Source organism: Mirounga angustirostris, unplaced genomic scaffold, assembly GCF_029215605.1.
Source record: "Mirounga angustirostris isolate CCGP_5_RB_7025 unplaced genomic scaffold, mMirAng1.0.hap1 SCAF_4, whole genome shotgun sequence".
In the NCBI taxonomy this organism is placed as follows: domain Eukaryota; kingdom Metazoa; phylum Chordata; class Mammalia; order Carnivora; family Phocidae; genus Mirounga; species Mirounga angustirostris.
Window position 1 is genome coordinate 54,141,489 of NW_026991712.1, and position 18,753 is coordinate 54,160,241.

Consider the following 18,753-nt stretch of genomic DNA (forward strand, 5'->3'; position numbering starts at 1 on the left):
TCTCCTCTGCACAAAATGACAAGACGGAAAAAATCACCTCAACAAAAAGAACAAGAGGTAGTACCGACTGCCAGGGACCTACTCAATACGGACATTAGTCTATGTCAGATCTAGAGTTCAGAATCATCACTTTAAAGATACTAGCTGGGCTTGAAAAAAATATGGAAGTTATCAGAGAAACCCTTTCTGGAGAAGTAAAAGAACTAAAATCCAACCAAGTAGAAATCAAAAAGGCTATTAATGAGGTGCAATAAAAAATGGGGGCGCTAACTGCTAGAATAAATGAGGCAGAAGAGAGAATCAGTAATATAGAAGACCAAATGATGGAAAATAAAGAAGCTGAGAAAAAGAGAGATAAACAACTATTGGATCACGAGGGCAGAATTCGAGAGATAAGCGATACCATAAGACGAAACAACATTAGAATAATTGGGATCCCAGAAGAAGAAAAAAGAGAGAGAGGGGCAGAAGGTATAATGGAGCACATTATAGCAGAGAACTTCCCTAATTTGGGGAAGGAAACAGGCACGAAAATCCATGAAGCACAGAGAACCACTCTCAAAATCAATAAAAATAGGTCAACACCCCGACATTGAATAGTAAAAATTACGAGTCTCATAGACAAAGAGAAAATCCTGAAAGCAGCTCGGGAGAAGAGATATGTAACCTACAAGGGTAGAAACATTAGATTGGCAACAGACCTATCCATAGAGACCTGGCAGGCCAGAAAGGACTGGCAGGATATATTCAGAGCACTAAATGAGAAAAATATGCAGCCAAGAATAATATATCCAGCTAGGCTGTCATTGAAAATAGAAGGAGAGATAAAAAGCTTCCAGGACAAACAAAAACTAAAGGAATCTGCAAACAAAAACCAGCCCTACAGGAAATCTTGAAAGGGGTCCTCTAAGCAAAGAGAGAGCCTAAAAGCAACATAGACCAGAAAGGAACACAGACAATATATGGTAACAGTCACCTTACAGGCAATACAATGGCACTAAATTCCTATCTTTCAATAGTTACCCTGAATGTAAATGGGCTAAATGTTCCAATCAAAAGACACAGGCTATCAGACTGGATTAAAAAACAAGACCCATCGATATGCTGTCTGCAAGAGACTCATTTTAGACCCAAAGACACCCCCAGATTGAAAGTGGGGGGGTGGAAAACCATTTACCATGCTAATGGACACCAAAAGAAAGCTGGGGTGGCAATCCTTATATCAGACAAATTAGATTTTAAACCAAAGACTGTAATAAGAGATGAGGAAGGACACTATATCCTACTTAAAGGATCTATCCAACAAGAAGATCTAACAATTGTAAATATCTATGCCCCTAACATGGGAGCAGCCAATTCTATAAGGCAATTAATAACAAAAGCAAAGAAACACATCGACAACAATACAATAATAGTGGGGGACTTTAACACCCCCCTCACTGAAATGGACAGATCGTCTAAGCAAAAGATCAACAAGGAAATAAAGACTTTAAATGACACACTGGACCACATGGACTTCACAGACATATTCAGAACATTCCATCCCAAAGCAACGGAATACACATTCTTCTCTAGTGCCCATGGAACATTCTCCAGAATCGATCACATCCTAGGTCATAAATCAGGTCTCAACCGGTACCAAAAGATTGCGATCATTCCCTGCCTATTTTCAGACCACAATGCTTTGAAACTAGAACTCAATCACAAGAGGAAAGTCGGAAAGAACTCCAATACATGGAGGCTAAAGAGCATCCTACTGAAGAATGAATGGGTCAACGAGGAAATTAAAGAAGAATTAAAAAAATACATGGAAACCAATGAAAATGAAAACACAACTATTCAAAATCTTTGGGATGCAGCAAAGGCAGTCCTAAGAGGAAAGTATATAGCAATACAAGCCTTTCTCAAGAAACAAGAAAGGTCTCAAGTACAGAACCTAACCCTACACCTAAAGGAGCTGGAGAAAGAACAGCAAATAAAGCCTAAACCCAGCAGGAGAAGAGAAATAATAAAGATCAGAGCAGAAATCAATGAAAGAGAAACTAAAAGAACAGTAGAACAGATCAACGAAACTAGGAGCTGGTTCTTTGAAAGAATTAACAAGATTGATAAACCCCTGGCCAGACTTATCAAAAAGAGAAGAGAAATGACCCAAATCAACAAAATCATGAATGAAAGAGGAGAGATCACAACCAACACCAAAGAAATACAAACAATTATAAGAACATATTATGAGCAACTCTATGCCAGCAAATTAGATAACCTGGAAGAAATGGATGCATTCCTAGAGATGTATCAACTACCAAAACTGAACCAGGAAGAAATAGAAAACCTGAACAGACCTATAACCACTAAGGAAATTGAAGCAGTCATCAAAAATCTCCCAAAAAACAAAAGCCCAGGGCCAGATGGCTTCCCAGGGGAACTCTACCAAACATTTCAAGAAGAATTAATACCTATTCTTCTGAAACCGTTCCAAAAAATAGAAATGGAAGGAAAACTCATTTTATGAGGCCAGCATTACCTTGATCCCAAAACCAGACAAAGACCCCATCAAAAAGGAGAATTGCAGACCTATATCCTTGATGAACATGGATGCAAAAATTCTCACCAAAATACTAGCCAATAGGATCCAACAGTCCATTAAAAGGATTCTTCACCAGGACCAAGTGGGATTTATCCCTGGGCTGCAAGGTTGGTTCAACATCCACAAATCAATCAATGTGATACAATACATTAACAAAAGAAAGAACAAGAATCATATGATCCTCTCAATAGATGCAGAAAAAGCTTTTGACAAAGTACAGCATCCTTTCTTGATCAAAACTCTTCAGAGTATAGGCATAGAGGGTACATACCTCAATATCATAAAAGCCATCTATGAAAAACCTACAGCGAATATCATTCTCAATGGGGAAAAACTGAGAGCTTTCCCCCTAAGGTCAGGAACGTGGCAGGGATGTCCACTATCACCACTGCTATTCAACATAGTATTGGAAGTCCTAGCCACAGCAATCAGACAACAAAAAGAAATCAAAGGCATCCAAATCAGCAAAGAAGAAGTCAAACTCTCACTGTTTGCAGATGATATGATACTTTATGTGGAAAACCCCAAAGACTCCACCCCAAAACTGCTAGAACTCATACAGGAATTCAGTAAAGTGGCAGGATATAAAATCAATGCACAGAAGTCAGTGGCATTCCTATACACCAACAACAAGACAGAGGAAAGAGAAATTAAGGAGTCGATCCCATTTACAATTGCACCCAAAACCATAAGATACCTAGGAATAAATCTAACCAAAGAGACAAAGGATCTGTACTCAGAAAACTATAAAATACTCATGAAAAAAATTGAGGAAGACACAAAGAAATGGAAAAACGTTCCATGCTCATGGATTGGAAGAACAAATATTGTGAAGATGTCAATGCTACCTAGAGCAATCTACACATTCAATGCAATCCCCATCAAAATACCATCCACTTTTTTCAAAGAAATGGAACAAATAATCCTAAAATTTGTATGGAACCAGAAAAGACCCCCAATAGCCAGAGGAATGTTGAAAAAGAGAAGCAAAGCCGGCGGCATCACAATTCCAGACTTCCAGCTCTATTACAAAGCTGTCATCATCAAGACAGCATGGTCCTGGCACAAAAACAGACACATAGATCAATGGAACAGAATAGAGAGCCCAGAAATGGACCCTCCACTCTATGGTCAACTCATCTTTGACAAAGCAGGAAAGAATGTCCAATGGAACAAAGACAGTCTCTTCAACAAATGGTGTTGGGAAAATTGGATGGCCACATGCAGAAGAATGAAACTGGACCATTTCCTTACACCACACACAAAAATAGACTCCAAATGGTTGAAAGACCTCAATGTGAGACAGGAGTCCATCAAAATCGTAGAGGAGAACACAGGCAACAACCTCTTTGACCTCAGACGCAGCAACTTCTTCCTAGAAACATCGCCAAAGGCAAGGGAAGCAAGGGCAAAAGTGAACTATTGGGACTTCATCAAGATAAAAAGCTTTTGCAAAGCAAAGGAAACAGTCAACAAAACCAAAAGACAACCGACAGAATGGGAGAAGATATTTGCAAATGACATATCAGATAAAGGGCTAGTATCCAAAATCTATAAAGAACTCATCAAACTCAACACCCAAAGAACAAAGAATCCAATCAAGAAATGGGCAGAAGACATGAACAGACATTTTTCCAAAGAAGACATCCAAATGGCCAACAGACACATGAAAAAGCGCTCAATATCACTCGGCATCAGGGAAATCCAAATCAAAACCTCAATGAGATACCACCTCACACCAGTCAGAATGGCTAAAATTAACAAGTCAGGAAACGACAGATGTTGGCGGGGATGCAGAGAAAGGGGAACTCTCCTACACTGTTGGTGGGAATGCAAGCTGGGGCAGCCACTCTGGAAAACTGTAGGGAGGTTCCTCAAAAAGTTGAAAATAGAGCTACCGTATGATCCAGCAATTGCACTACTGGGTATTTACCCCAAAGATACAAAAGCAGGGATCCGAAGGGGTACATGCACCCCGATGTTTATAGCAGCAATGTCCACAATAGCCAAACTGTGGTAAGAGCCAAGATGTCCATCGACAGATGAATGGATAAAGAAGATGTGGTATATATATACAATGGAATATTATGCCGCCATCAAAAGGAATGGGATCTTGCCATTTGCAACGACGTGGAGGGAACTGGAGGGTATTATGTTGAGTGAAATAAGTCAAACAGAGAAAGACATGTATCATATCATCTCACTGATATGAGGAAGTCTTAATTGCAGGATACAAACTGAGGGTTGCTGGAGTGGGGGGTGGGGTGGGATGGATGGGGTGACTGGGTGATAGACACTAGGGAGGGTATGTGCTCTGGTAAGCGCTGTGAATTGTGCAAGACTGTTGAATCTCAGATCTGTACCTCTGAAACAAATAATGCAATATATGTTAAGAAAAAAAAAAGAAGAAGAAGGTAGCGGGAGGGGAAGAATGAAGCGGGGGAAATCGGAGGGGTAGACGAACCATGAGAGACGATGGACTCTGAAAAACAAACTGAGGGTTCTAGAGGGGAGGGGGGTGGGAGGATGGGTTAGCCTGGTGGTGGGTATTGAGGAGGGCACATTCTGCATGGAGCACTGGGTGTTATACACAAACAATGAATCATGGAACACTTCATCTAAAACTAATGATGTAATGTATGGGGATTAACATAAGAATAAAAAAAAAAAAGGTGAATCTAAAACTGATAACTGAAAGGCAAAACATGTATAGTTAACCTAATGAGAGAGAAGGTTATAGTCCCAGCAGCACTAAGATTAAAAGTAGATTATTGGCACTGTAGAAAGAGAAATTAGAGAAACGATTCCATTTACAATAGCACCAAAAACCATAAGATACCTCGGAATAAACCTAACCAAAGAGGTAAAGGATCTATACTCTAGGAACTACAAAACACTCATGAAAGAAATTGAAGAAGACACAAAAAGATGGAAAAATATTCCATGCTCATGGATCGGATAGAATAAACATTGTTAAAATGTCTATGCTACCCAGAGCAATCTATACCTTCAATGCCATCACGATCAAAATTCCAATGACATTTTTCAAAGTGCTGGAACAGACAATCCTAAAATTTGTATGGAATCAGAAAAGACCCCGAATCGCCAAGGAGATGTTGAAAAAGAAAAACAAAGCTGGAGGCATCACGTTGCCCGATTTCAAGCTATATTACAAAGCTGTGATCACCAAGACAGCACGGTACTGGCATAAAAACAGACATGTAGACCAATGGAACAGAATGGAGAACCCAGATATGGACCCTCAACTCTATGGTCAAATAATCTTCGACAAAGCAGGAGATAACATGCAATGGAAAAAAGACAGTCTCTTCAATAAATGGTGCTGGGAAAATTGAACAGCCACACGCAGAAGAATGAAACTCGGCCATTCGCTAAAACCATTCACAAAGATAAACTCAAAGTGGATGAAAGACCTCAATGTGAGACAGGAATCTATCAAAATCCTAGAGGAGAACATAGGCAATAACCTCTTTGACATCGTCCACAGCAACTTCTTTCAAGATACATCTCCAAAAGCTAGTGAAACAAAAGCAAAAATGAACTTTTGGGACTTCATCAAGATAAAAAGCTTCTGCAGAGCAAAGGAAACAGTCCACAAAACAAAGAGGCAACCCACAGAATGGGAGAAGATATTTCCAAATGACACTATAGATAAAGGGCTGGTATCCAAGATCCATAAAGAACTTCTCAAACTCAACACCCAAAAAACAAATAATCAAGTCAAAAAGTGGGCAGAAGATCTGAAAAGACACTTCTCTGAAGAAGACATACAAATGGCTAACAGACACATGAAAAAATGTTCATCATCATTAGCCATCAGGGAAATCCAAATCAAAACCACACTGAGATACCACCTCACACCAGTTAGAATGGCAAAAATGGACAGGGAAAGAAACAACAAATGTTGGAGAGGTTGTGGAGAAAGGGGGAACCCTCTTACACTGTTGGTGGGAATGCAAGTTGGTACAGCCACTTTGGAAAACAGTGTGGAGGTTCATCAAAAATTTAAAAATAGAGCTACCTTGTGACCCAGCAATTGCACTACTGGGTATTTACTCCAAAGACACAGATGTAGTGAAAAGAAGGACCACATGCACCCCAATGTTCATAGCAGCAATGTCCGCAATAGCCAAACTGTGGAAAGAGCCGAGATGCCCTTCAACTGATGAATGGATAAAGAAGATGTGGTCCATATATACAATGGAATATTACTCAGCCATCAGAAAGGATGAATACCCAGCTTTTACATCAACATGGATGGGACTGGAGGAGATTATACTAAGTGAAATAAGTCAAGCAGAGAAAGTCAATTATCATATGGTTTCACTTATTTGTGGAACATAAGGAATAGCATGTAGGACATTAGGAGAAGGAAGGGAAAAATGAGTGGGGTGGGATTTGGAGGGAGAGATGAACCATGAGAGACTATGGACTCTGAGAAACAAACAGGGTTTTAGAGGGGAGGGGGGATGGGGGATTGGTTAGCCTGGTGATGGGTGTTAAGGAGGGCACATACTGCATGGAGCACTGGGTGTTATATGAAAACAATGGATCGTGGATCACCACATCAAAAACCAATGATGTAGGGGCGCCTGGGTGGCTCAGTTGGTTAAGCGACTGCCTTCGGCTCAGGTCATGATCCTGGAGTCCCGGGATCGAGTCCCGCATTGGGCTCCCTGCTCGGCAGGGAGTCTGCTTCTCCCTCTGACCCTCCCCCCTCTCATGTGCTCTCTCTCATTCTCTCTCTCTCAAATAAATAAATAAAATCTAAAAAAAAAAAAAACCAATGATGTATTGTATGGTGACTAACATAACATAATAAAATTAAAAAAAAATAGATTATTGGCATATATTCAGTGATCTGCTTTTATTCTTGGTGCCACCCAGGTGTTCCATAAAGGCAGAAATACTAATTCCATAGTGAGACCAAACCAGGTGATACAGTTTCCAAATGAAACTAAGGTTGCTACTATGAAAGAAACTTCCCCTCTGCCAAGGTCTGGGCCAATCTCAAGATAAGTGCTCAGTAAATATTCTTTGAATAAATGAATGAAGCTGGTGAATGGGATTTGGTAGCTATCCTTGTCAGAGACCAGCAGGTCTACTTAATCTGCATCTTTGGCATGAGTGTACAACTTTTTGGAGCAATAAACCAAATACTTTAAACAATAAAATAATGGCAAAGTGGAGTTCTAAGTCAAATTGCAGGAATGAGAGAAAATGAGAATAATCTCTTAGAAAAGTGGCAAGATTAAATTAACAGATATTTTTACAGTTTTCAGTGTTGGGTGGAGGATAATTTGGCAGCAGAGAGGGAAGGAATCTCTTCCAGAGACTAATGGAACTTCTAAAGAGGAGAGGTCATTGCGCAGATGTTACCAGTAGATGTGGGGAAAGATGCCAAACCTGAGTCATCCTGTTTCTGTTTTCTAAATCCTGGGGTGCCCTATTTGCTTCCATGTGTGACAAAAGGCATCAGTTACAGAGACAGATGAAAGTGTGTTTGTTGAGAGGGAGGTTGAAGGGTATTAGGCTTTCTTCCCCATTCTTACGTTTCCTATGTAGAAGAGAACAGATGTATTTGGGCAGGATGGTAAAGCGCAGTACCTTCATAACCCGTATAGCATTTTTCTTCTGCCACCAAAGGATGCTAAGAATAAAGAAGAATTGGAGGCAACTTTTCAGAAATGAAAATATTACGCATGATTATCTCTGAGGTAGTGCCATGGTTCCTTATCCTATCCTATGGAAAAGCCACTGGTAGTTTTGGTATTTTAGATTCTAAAGAAGGGAATTTCTGATTGCAAGTTTCTGACAACAGAGCATTAGTCCCTGAAATACAGGATCTTCCCAAAACAGCAACATTTAGGCTGGCCTCACCATTTCTGGTTTCAAACTGTGAGGGGTGTACGGGACTGGGGTCCCTTATGTCAAGGGGTTCTTAAACAGAGCCAAAAGGCCATTAAGGAGATGAGCCTTATACGTGTCCTCACCAGTGGAATCACGAACTTCTGAGCTGGGCCAAACTGCAAATATTCCAAGGATTCAGCCCAAACACCTGCAGCAGGCTACAGTAAGAGATTTTGCTTAGTGATAGCCTTAGCAACCAATTATAGTCAGCCAAGATTAGTTTTCTGCCGCCAACACCAATCAAAATTCTTTCTAAACAACACACGAAAACATTCCCTCTTCTCTTTTAAAAATCTTGGCTTTTGTTCCTTAGGGGGACACAGTTTGGTTTGCTATCAAATCTATACTCCCTGCATTGCAATTCTGGGATCCCAAATAACTGCTTTTGTTTTATTTCAGCCTTGCCTCTTTTCTCAGTCAACAGAACCTACTGAAACTGTAACAAGAGGTTATTCAAGCTGTTTGCCTTGGTTAGACTTCTTCCCCACTGTGATTACTTCTCCTCAATCACGTTTTGCAGTGAGAACTCTTGCCATGCCCTCAGGTCCTGTCCGAGCTAAATGCCCTTCCCCAGATTGCCACCAAGTGGAATGAGAACAGAGGAGGAAGCTACGACCAGTCAGGCTCATTCTCCCTGGTTTCCCTGAAAGCCATATTCAATCTGACCCTCTCTCCCCAAATTCCTGTTAAAATATTTCATGCTTGAAATAATTTATGAGTTTTAACAAAATATGCTTCAACAAAGTACTAGTGTACAAAATTACTTCAGGTATATTCTTGGTCATTGGAATGTAGCTTATCCGAGGAGCATATTCTCTCAGGGAAAAATTCTAGACATTCTTATAAAATTAAAGAAATAAAATGTTCAGTTACACCAGATTCACCTCCTTTTTCACCTGTTTTATCATAATGTATCAAGAAAGATGGGGAGTACGGGCAATACAAGCAAAACTGCACAAAATAATCAAAAGCCGGTTGGAAATATTTCATTGTCTTTGTTAATTACTACTTAATATGGAACTGCTCGATTTACTTAGCAAAATCAGTCATTTAAAAACACATGAGTGCTTGAATACCGTGGAATGATATTTCTTCATAGGAATGAACATGATTTTCTGTCAATCTGTCAATCTAACAGTAGAACATTCTGTCAGTGTTCCAAATGTATAAAAAAGCTTATGTGAAAAGTTCTCTCATTGTATCCTGCTAATTTATGAGGAACATAATAACCATTTGGCTTAATTATCATTTTCTACCATCCACATCTCCCTGATCCTAGAGAATCTATTTAAAGATAAACCAATAGTAAAAACAGGGCCTACAGAACTAAGGTTAATACTTGAGTTAGATTTCAATGCATGGCTCTTCAATTGCACATACAAGCCAACATACCCTAAGCATCTATGTCATTGTTGATGGTTTATTTTTTCCTACATCATAAAGCTGGCTAATTTTCCTTTTCCTTGTAAAGTGAAGTTGGTTGCAGCTTCAGCAAAATCCCTTCTATTCTGTGAATGAGACAAATCAATACATCCCCCCCCCTTTTTTTTTGGTATGGCCAAGAAAAAAAATCCATGGCAACTGGAAGCTGTGGCAAAATGTTAGTCATTTGTGCCACTCTTAGACTAGGAGAAACCTCTCATTGGGATACTGAGGAGCAGGCTAGGATGGAGAAAAAAAGAAGTCCATAGAACTGGTTTTTGGCTTCATTACTCTTTTACAGATTTAATTTTAACCATTGGTAACTGTTCTTGTTTAGCTCTCTGCTATCTGGAAATTGTACAATTTTGATAAGAGGATTTCAATTTGTCATTGTAGCACACAGGTATGGCTTCACTGCTGATGGAGGACAATACCAGAAAATGACATTTAATGCCTCGTGTAAAAGCCATTTGCTGTGAAAATGGAATTAAGGGCCACTTAGGCTGGTTGGGCACTTGCTATTTTTTTTTTTTTTACCATGCACTGAAAATTGGAAATTGCTTAAACATCACCCTATTTTTAAGGCTAAGAGAAGCTATATATGATGAGGGTTTCTTAATATTACAGATTTATAGACATGTGGTATTATCAGTTATCCAACGTTCATATGAGCAACAAATAGAAAACTGTGTATCATGATAAGTTAACAAGTACTTATTGAAAATAATGACTTAATTTGGTCATTATTATGCATCAAGTCATCTAAGTTCTTTATTTGAGTTAACTCATTAAATTCTTGAAATAATCCTGTGAGGTAGAAATTCTTAATTATCTTCATCTTATCAATAAAAAGCCAGAAGCACAGGCAGATAAGCAAACTATTCAAGGTTGTACATTTTGTAAGTTGTGGAGCCTGGTATTGGACCCAGACACTGGGTCTAGAAACTCCACTGTTCAACAATCGACCTGTGGCTGTCAGTCCCATCCAACAAGACCACAGGAAGATCATCACGTTCTTGGGTTTTCAGGCTAACTTTTTAGCAAGGCTTGAATAATGAAGAAAGCTTCATTAGGCTGAACAAGTTAGACTTGCCCTCCCTCCCTTCAGGCAGATTTGTATCCTGCCTCTGGGTCTTGCTCCTTTGAAGAGAGTTGCAAGATTCCTAATCTACCTTTCCAAAATACTGTAGGATTTCTCATATATACGAGATATATATATATATATATATATATATATATATATATATATATATACAATGTATATATACATACGCATGTATATACTGTGTATGTATAATATTCATATGTATGTGGGGGTATGTATACTCTATGTATGTATAATATGCATATGTATGTGGGAGTATGTATACCTATATTCAGATATACAAATATAAATCTATCAGAGACCACAGGACAACAAGTTGTCCTATCTATTTAGCACTTGTTCTGCGTCAGCTGATATTCAGGACCTTTACAAGCATCAACTTATTTAACCTTTACCACCACCCTATTAATTAAGTGCTGTGATTTTCATTCTCAGCGTAAAGCCAAGAAAATTGACACTACTCAGAGTCATGTCATAACATGCTCAGGGTCCTACAATAGTTGAACTTGGTTTTAAACACAAGCAGTCTAGCTCCAATCTTACCACTAGCTATGTTACAATTTCTATTTCCTATATTTCTAACTAATGATTGACCAGGAAGCAAATGAAAAACCTATAAGCTGATTCCTTAAATTTAATTTCTCTAACCTGTAAAATTTATATATTTTGTTAATTACAAGCTTTAATATTCACTATGACCACTATGTTAGTGGTTAGTGTTTACAAATGAAAACACTAACACACTAATATGCTTATTGTTTAAGAACAGTTATTGCTCTCTATAGAAACTCCTTCCTTGCAGAGAACTGAAGATACATTTATAAGTAAGATTGGATTGCCTTTATCGTCTGTTCTAGCAGATCAATATAAAGATCAATAAAAAAGAGTATCTGAGCTAATAACTAGAATGGTTGCTATGCATTATTGTTTTTTAACCAAAGAGAAGATACTTCTGCTTTTGCATCTGACACTTTAATTTAGCCTCTTTCAGTAACTGTATTAGAAAGCAAGCATTTTTCTCCATGAGCAACATTTTACTCCAGCCCTTGGTAGCAAGCTTTTAAGTATTCCTTCTGACTATTCTCCAAGCTCAAGCGATTTCAGCTCGTCTGTCACTGCTCACAGGAATCCTGCACTTTGGGGTCAATACAGGAGGGATTTCATCACATCCTGAAATGCATTGGCCTGTGGGTTTTACTGACAGCCAAGATTTATTTCTTGGTGAATATAATTCTCTTGCTTATGAGTGAGTACAATGGTCATATTTTTTGAATCAAAAAAATTGAGGATGCATCATCCAGCATATGTTCTGACAATATGATGGAATATATAATATTATCTCTGTCAATATAATTTATGGCACATTATCAGCCTTTGTGTGAGAGCAGTGTGGAAAATTCAAAGGGCAATTCTTGATTTCCTTGTTTGCTTTCTATGATAGGAAAAGAGAATAGAAGGGAATAAATGACTATCCTTCTAAAATTTGAGGTTTTCCCACACTTACTGAGCATGTTTTATGAGACAGAAACACTATTAAGCACTGATGGAATATAGATGAATATTATACTACTTCTATTTAATAGGAATGCATAGTCTATTTGGGGAAAGAAATATAGAGTATGCCATTTAAATGTTGTTCCATGAGGAACACGAGAGAGGGAATACAAAGTCAAGTGGCATTTGAGAAACTTAGGTTAAACTGGCTTAAATATTAATGGAGCGAAAGACTCATAGACGCAACTTCAGGCAAGGCTGAATCCAAGAACTCTGAATGATGTCATCCATAGTTGGCATCTCCTTCCATCCCTCAGTTATTCTTTCCTTTATACCAGCCTCATCCTCAGATAAGTTTCCTCTTTCTAGAGATAGTTTTAGGTATATACCTTACCTGTTTAAGAAGCCTAGCAAAGATGAGGATTTTTGGGCTCATAATTCCAGAAAAAGTCCTAGTCTTTATATCGATTGCCTTAATTGAGTTACATGTCCAGTCTTATAGTCTTATATCAGTCAACATGGGAGGGGGAGTGAGAAAAGTTCTGATTGGCCACATCTAGTTCTTGTGACAACTCCTGGGACTAGGAGGAGGGATGGGGTCCACTAGAACCACATACACTGTGGGTGAGAAAACGGTTACCCAAAGGAAAATCAGACACTATTATTGGTAGAAGGTAGAATGGATAGTCACTGGACAAAAATAATAGCTAACTTTCTTGAAGTCTTTACAGAAGAGAGAATGTTTTAAGCTGAAGAAATTTGCTGAAAGACAATGGTGGAAGGATATACACAGAAGAACCTCAGCAAAGAAACAGGAAGGGAGTATATCCTGGGTGATACGGAGTCTGTTAAGTACGTAATGTGGTTTTCTCTAAAGCCATATGAATTCTAGATTCTTCTGGTCAGAATGTCCCTTATGTATAATGAATCATCAACAATTTTGCTACAGTGAAGACTGAAAGTTCAGCTAAGTTCAGTTTTTAATTACAATAATCCATAATGATCCTGGAAAAGGATATAAGGAAGAAAAAACTTATTGCTTCGTTCAATTGGGACAGTATGATATTTGCATGCTTTTGATCTTGAGGGAGAATTTCAAACCAAAAGCAATCCAAAGAATACAAACCAAAGAAGGAGGACAACTTTGGTACTTTTCCTCATTTTATCTATTCTAAAATAAGGAAGGCAATGGTAAATGTGGTACAATAGAAAGAACCCAGGAGTTGGAAACTAGACAACTTAATTAGAATACTGGTTATGCTCCCGATTAAGTAGGTGTGTGATATTGGAAGATTTGTTTAATCTTTCTGGGACTCCACTTTCTCATTTTTAAAATGTAAATTATTATGTTTTACAAAAATTATTTGAAGATTAAATAAAGCATAGATATAAAATTCTTTTGTAAACACTAACATAGTATTATTATGACCTGGTATATGTGAATTTACAGTTTATATTTATTTATATAATTCCTATTAACAATGAACATAATATATATTTTTGGCTGTCCATGATTTCCTCTAAAATTGAAGTTCAATGTGATGGCATACCTCAAGTAAAATATTCTTTTTTTTTTTTTTTTATTCATTTGAGATAGAGAGATACAGAGAGAGAGAGAGCGTGAGCAGGGGGAATTGCAGAGGGAGAGGGAGAAGCAGGGAGCCGGATGTGGGACTCGATCCCAGGACCCTGGGATCATGACCTGAGCCGAAGGCAGAGGCTTAACCATCTGAGCCACCCAGGCGCCTCAAGTAAAATATTCTTAAATACATGTTTGTATGTGTTCAGCTAGCTCTGGACCACCAATTGAATATACAACATTTGATACAGTTTTTTTAAAAAGTAATATTAGAAGATTCAACATGACAAAAATGTAAGGTACAAAACAGATAGTAAGAGCAACTCACAGGATATATGGTAAATGGAGTATTCTAATATACAATTAGAAACTTTAATGTAGAGTTGTGTTTTTTTTAACTATGATTCAAGGAATTAATGACAAGATGGAGAATTTTGGCAAAGAATTAGATTCTATAAGTAAAACAAGTAAATGGAAATTCTAGAATTAAGAAAACCCAGTAATTGAAATTAACCACTCAGTGGATGAGTTTAATAGGAGATAGGCACAGATAAAGAGAATTAGTAACTGATGGAAAATACAGAAAAGAGCTTAAGAGACGTGGAATACATAAAAAGATTTGACATAGATACACTTGGAAGTACAAAAGGAGGAGAGAGACAAGCACAGGAAATTAACATTTGAAGTTACCATGTCTGAGATGTTTTTCTGAACTGCTGAAAGATGTTAAACTAAGATGTTAAAGAGCTATATAGCACACCTCAGAGATATTGCAGGTTCAGCTCCAAACCACTGCAATAAAGCAAATGTTGCAATGAAGCAAGTCAAATGATTTTTTTTTTTTTTTGGTTTTCTAGTGCATATAAAAGTTATGTTTAGATTATATTGTAGTCTATTAAGTGTGCAAAAACAATGTACATCCCTAAATACTTCATTGGTAAAAAAATGCTATCCATAATCTAAGCTTTCAGTGAGTCACAATCTTTTTGCTAATGGAAGGTCTTGCCTGGATGTTGATGGCCGCTGACTGATCAGGGTTGCTGAAGGTTGGGGCATCTGTGGCAATTTCTTAAAATAAGACAACAATGAAGTTTGCTACATCAATTGACTCTTTCACAAACCATTTCTCTGTTGCATGGGATGCTGTGTGATAGCTTTTTAATAGAAGAATGTCTTTGAAACTTGGACTAAATCTTCCCTTCCACTGCTTTATCAACTAAATTTACATAATATTGCAAATCCTTTATTGTCATTTCAACAATCGTCATAGCATCTTCACCAAGAAGTAGTTTCTATCTCAAGAAACTAATTTCTTTTCTTATCCATAAGAAAAACTCCTGTTAAAGTTTTATCATGAGATTGCAGCAATTCAGTCACATCTTCAGGCTCCACTTCTAATTCTAGTTTTCTTGCTAAGTCCACATTGGCTATGACTTCCTCCACTGAAGTCTTGAACCGCTCAAAGTCATCCATGATGGTTGGGATCAACTTCTTCCACACTCCTGTTTATGTTGATATTTTGACTCTTTCCATGAATCATAGGCACTCTTAATGGCGTCTAGAATGGTGAATCCTTTCCAGAAAATTTTCAATTTACTTTGCCTAGATCCATCAAAGGAATTACTATATATGGCAGCTATATCTTATAAAATGTATTTATTAAATAATAAAATTTGTAAGTTGGAATTACTCCTTGATCCATGGGCCGCAGAATAGATGTTATGTTAGCTGGCATGAAAACAACATTAATCTCATTGTACATCCCCATCAGAGCTCTTGAGTGACCAGGTCCATTGTCAATGAGCAGTCATATTTTGAAAGGAATATTTTTCCTGAGCAGTAGTCTCAACAGTGGGCTTAAAATATTCAGTAAACAGAAACTGTCATGCAGGCTTTTTTTGTTCCATTTATAGAGCACAGGCAGGGTAGATCTAGCATAATTCTTAAGAGTCCTAGGATTTTCAGAACGGTAAAAGAGCAGAGGCTTTGACTTACAGTCATCAGTTGCATTAACCCCTAACAAGAAAGTCAGCCTGTCCTTTGAAGTTTTGAAGCTAAACACTGACTTCTCCTTTCTAGCTATGAGAGTCCTAGGTGGCATCTTCTTCCAATAGAAGGTTGCTTCATCTCCATTGAAAATCTGTTGTTTAGTGTAGCCACCCTCATTCACTACCTTAGCTGGATCTCCTGGAGAACTGCAGCTTCCAGTTCAGCACTTGCTGCTTCATCTTGCACTTTGATGTTATAGAGATGATTTCTTTCCTTAAACCTCATGAACCAGCCTCTGCTAGCTTCAGACTTTTCTTCTGCAGCTTCCTCACTTTTCTGACTTCATAGAATTGAAAAAGAGTCAGGGCCTTGCTCTGGATTAGGCTTTGGGTTTTGGGAGAGTTTGTGGCTGGTTTAATCTTTTATCTAGACCAGTCAAATTTTCTCCATATCAGCAATGAGGCTATTTTACTTTTTATCATTCACGAATGTTCACTGGAGTAGCACTTTTAATTTCCTTCAATAACTTTCCCTTTGCATTCACAACTTGGCTAACTGTTTGGCACAAGAGGCCTAGCTTTTAGCCTATCTTGGCTTTTGACATGCCTTTCTTACTAGGATTATTCCTTTCTAGCTTTTGATTTAAAATGAAAGACATGCAATTCTTCCTTTCATGACATTTAGAGGCTATTGTGGGGTTATTAATTACCCTAATTTCAATAGTGTTGCATCTCATGAAATAAGGAGGCCAAGGAGAGTGAGAGACAGAGGAATGTCCTGTCAATGGAGCAGTCAGAACACACACAACATTTATCAGTTACATTCGTCATCTTATATGGGTATGGTCTGGGGTACCCCAGACCAATTACAACAGTAACATCAAAGATCACTGATCACAGACCATCGTAACAAATAATAATGAAGAGTTTTGAAATATTGTGAGAATTACTAAAATGTGACACAGAGACATGAAGTGAGCAAATGCTATGGGAAAAATTGTGCCAATAGACTTGTTCAACTCAGGGTTACCACAAACTTTCAATTTGCAAAAAACACAGAATCTGTGAAGTGCCACAAACACAGGCATATCTGTATTTACTTTCAGTCTTTGTTTTTGTCATTGCCCATAACGTCTTGTTTTTCAATATTTACTTTAAGCTCTCTTCATTTTATTACTGAGTTCCAAGTTTTTGCATCCCTGCCCTACCACGGACTTTTGTTCAAACTGCCTAGATCTTTCTCTGAGTGTTCTTCTCCTTTACCATAAGTGACGTGAGCAAAGATAAACCGAGTTTGAGAGCAGCTGCTGAAATTTCTTCTTGGCAGGTTAGCAATACCACCTTTAAGAAGATTGAAATAACTCTTTTATTATTTCAAAAGTCTTATCTGTGCATTGTAGAAGAGTAGAAAATATCTATAAACAACAAGGAAGAAAACACTATACTCTCACCAACGTGAGATGACCACTGGTTGCTCTTTATTTACCTCACTACATTAACATCCTATCTAATAATACTCAGTCCATATTCAAATTTCCCTAGATGGCCCTAAAATTTTTTTTTAGCTATTCAAACCAGTTGCTATCTGCTTATTATATGGCTCTTAAGGTTTTATAATCTACTACAGTGTTTCTTTTTTTCTCATGACACTGATTTATGGAATAGATCCAGCCATGGAAAGTATTAACTTCTGATTTATCTTTTTTGGAACTGTCCAATGAAATTTTCTACCATGATGAAAATTTTCTGTATCTATGATAAACAATAAGGTAGACAAAGCACTTGTGGCTCTTAAGCATTTGAAATATATAGAAATAGCGAGCAACTGAATTTGTAATTTATTTTTTTGAAACTTTATAAAAGATTTTATTTATTTATATTAGAGAGAGAAACAGAGCACAAGTGGGGTGGGGGGAGCAAGAGTGGTAGAGGGAGAAGCAGACTCCCTGCCAAGCAGGGAGCCCCACTCAGGGCTCGATCCCAGGACCCCGAGATCATGACCTAAGCCAAAAGGTAGATGCTTAATTGACTGAGCCACCCAGGTGCTGTTGTAATTTATTTATTTTAAATTTAATTTAAATTAGAATTTAGCCACCACATGTTTCTAAAAGCTACTGTACAGCACAAGTTTAATCATTTCCTTGTGCTCATCTTTAGCTTAATCCTCTATCCCTACATTTCCTACGGACTGGGAAATGTAAACTTAGGTCTAAATCTTGATGGATTCAAACTCAACAACTTCAGCTAGAATATTTCCTAGGGATGTTGCAATTTGCTTATTATGTTATACCCAGAGATATTTTAACATCTTATTTATCACCATTAGTGATAATAAGATTGATCTCTGGATGAGAATGACAACAGTCTGATCCCTCCATTTCACAGTTACCATTTTCCCCTTGAGTCTAGAATCTAGAAAATAATCCATGGGGTAGCTATAGTGGAACAAATGTCTGGATCTTCTTCAACCCTATGTCCTGATTTTTTTTAGACCAGTTGATAAATCTTGCATAAGTCCATCTCTTTAGGGGTTGCAGAATGATGGTCTTCTAGCTCTACCATTCCTTCTATGTTTTTAGACTGGCTTTTTCTTTTTCTTTCTCTTTATTTGTTTTGTTTTGTTCTTGTTTTTTGTTTTGTTTTTAGA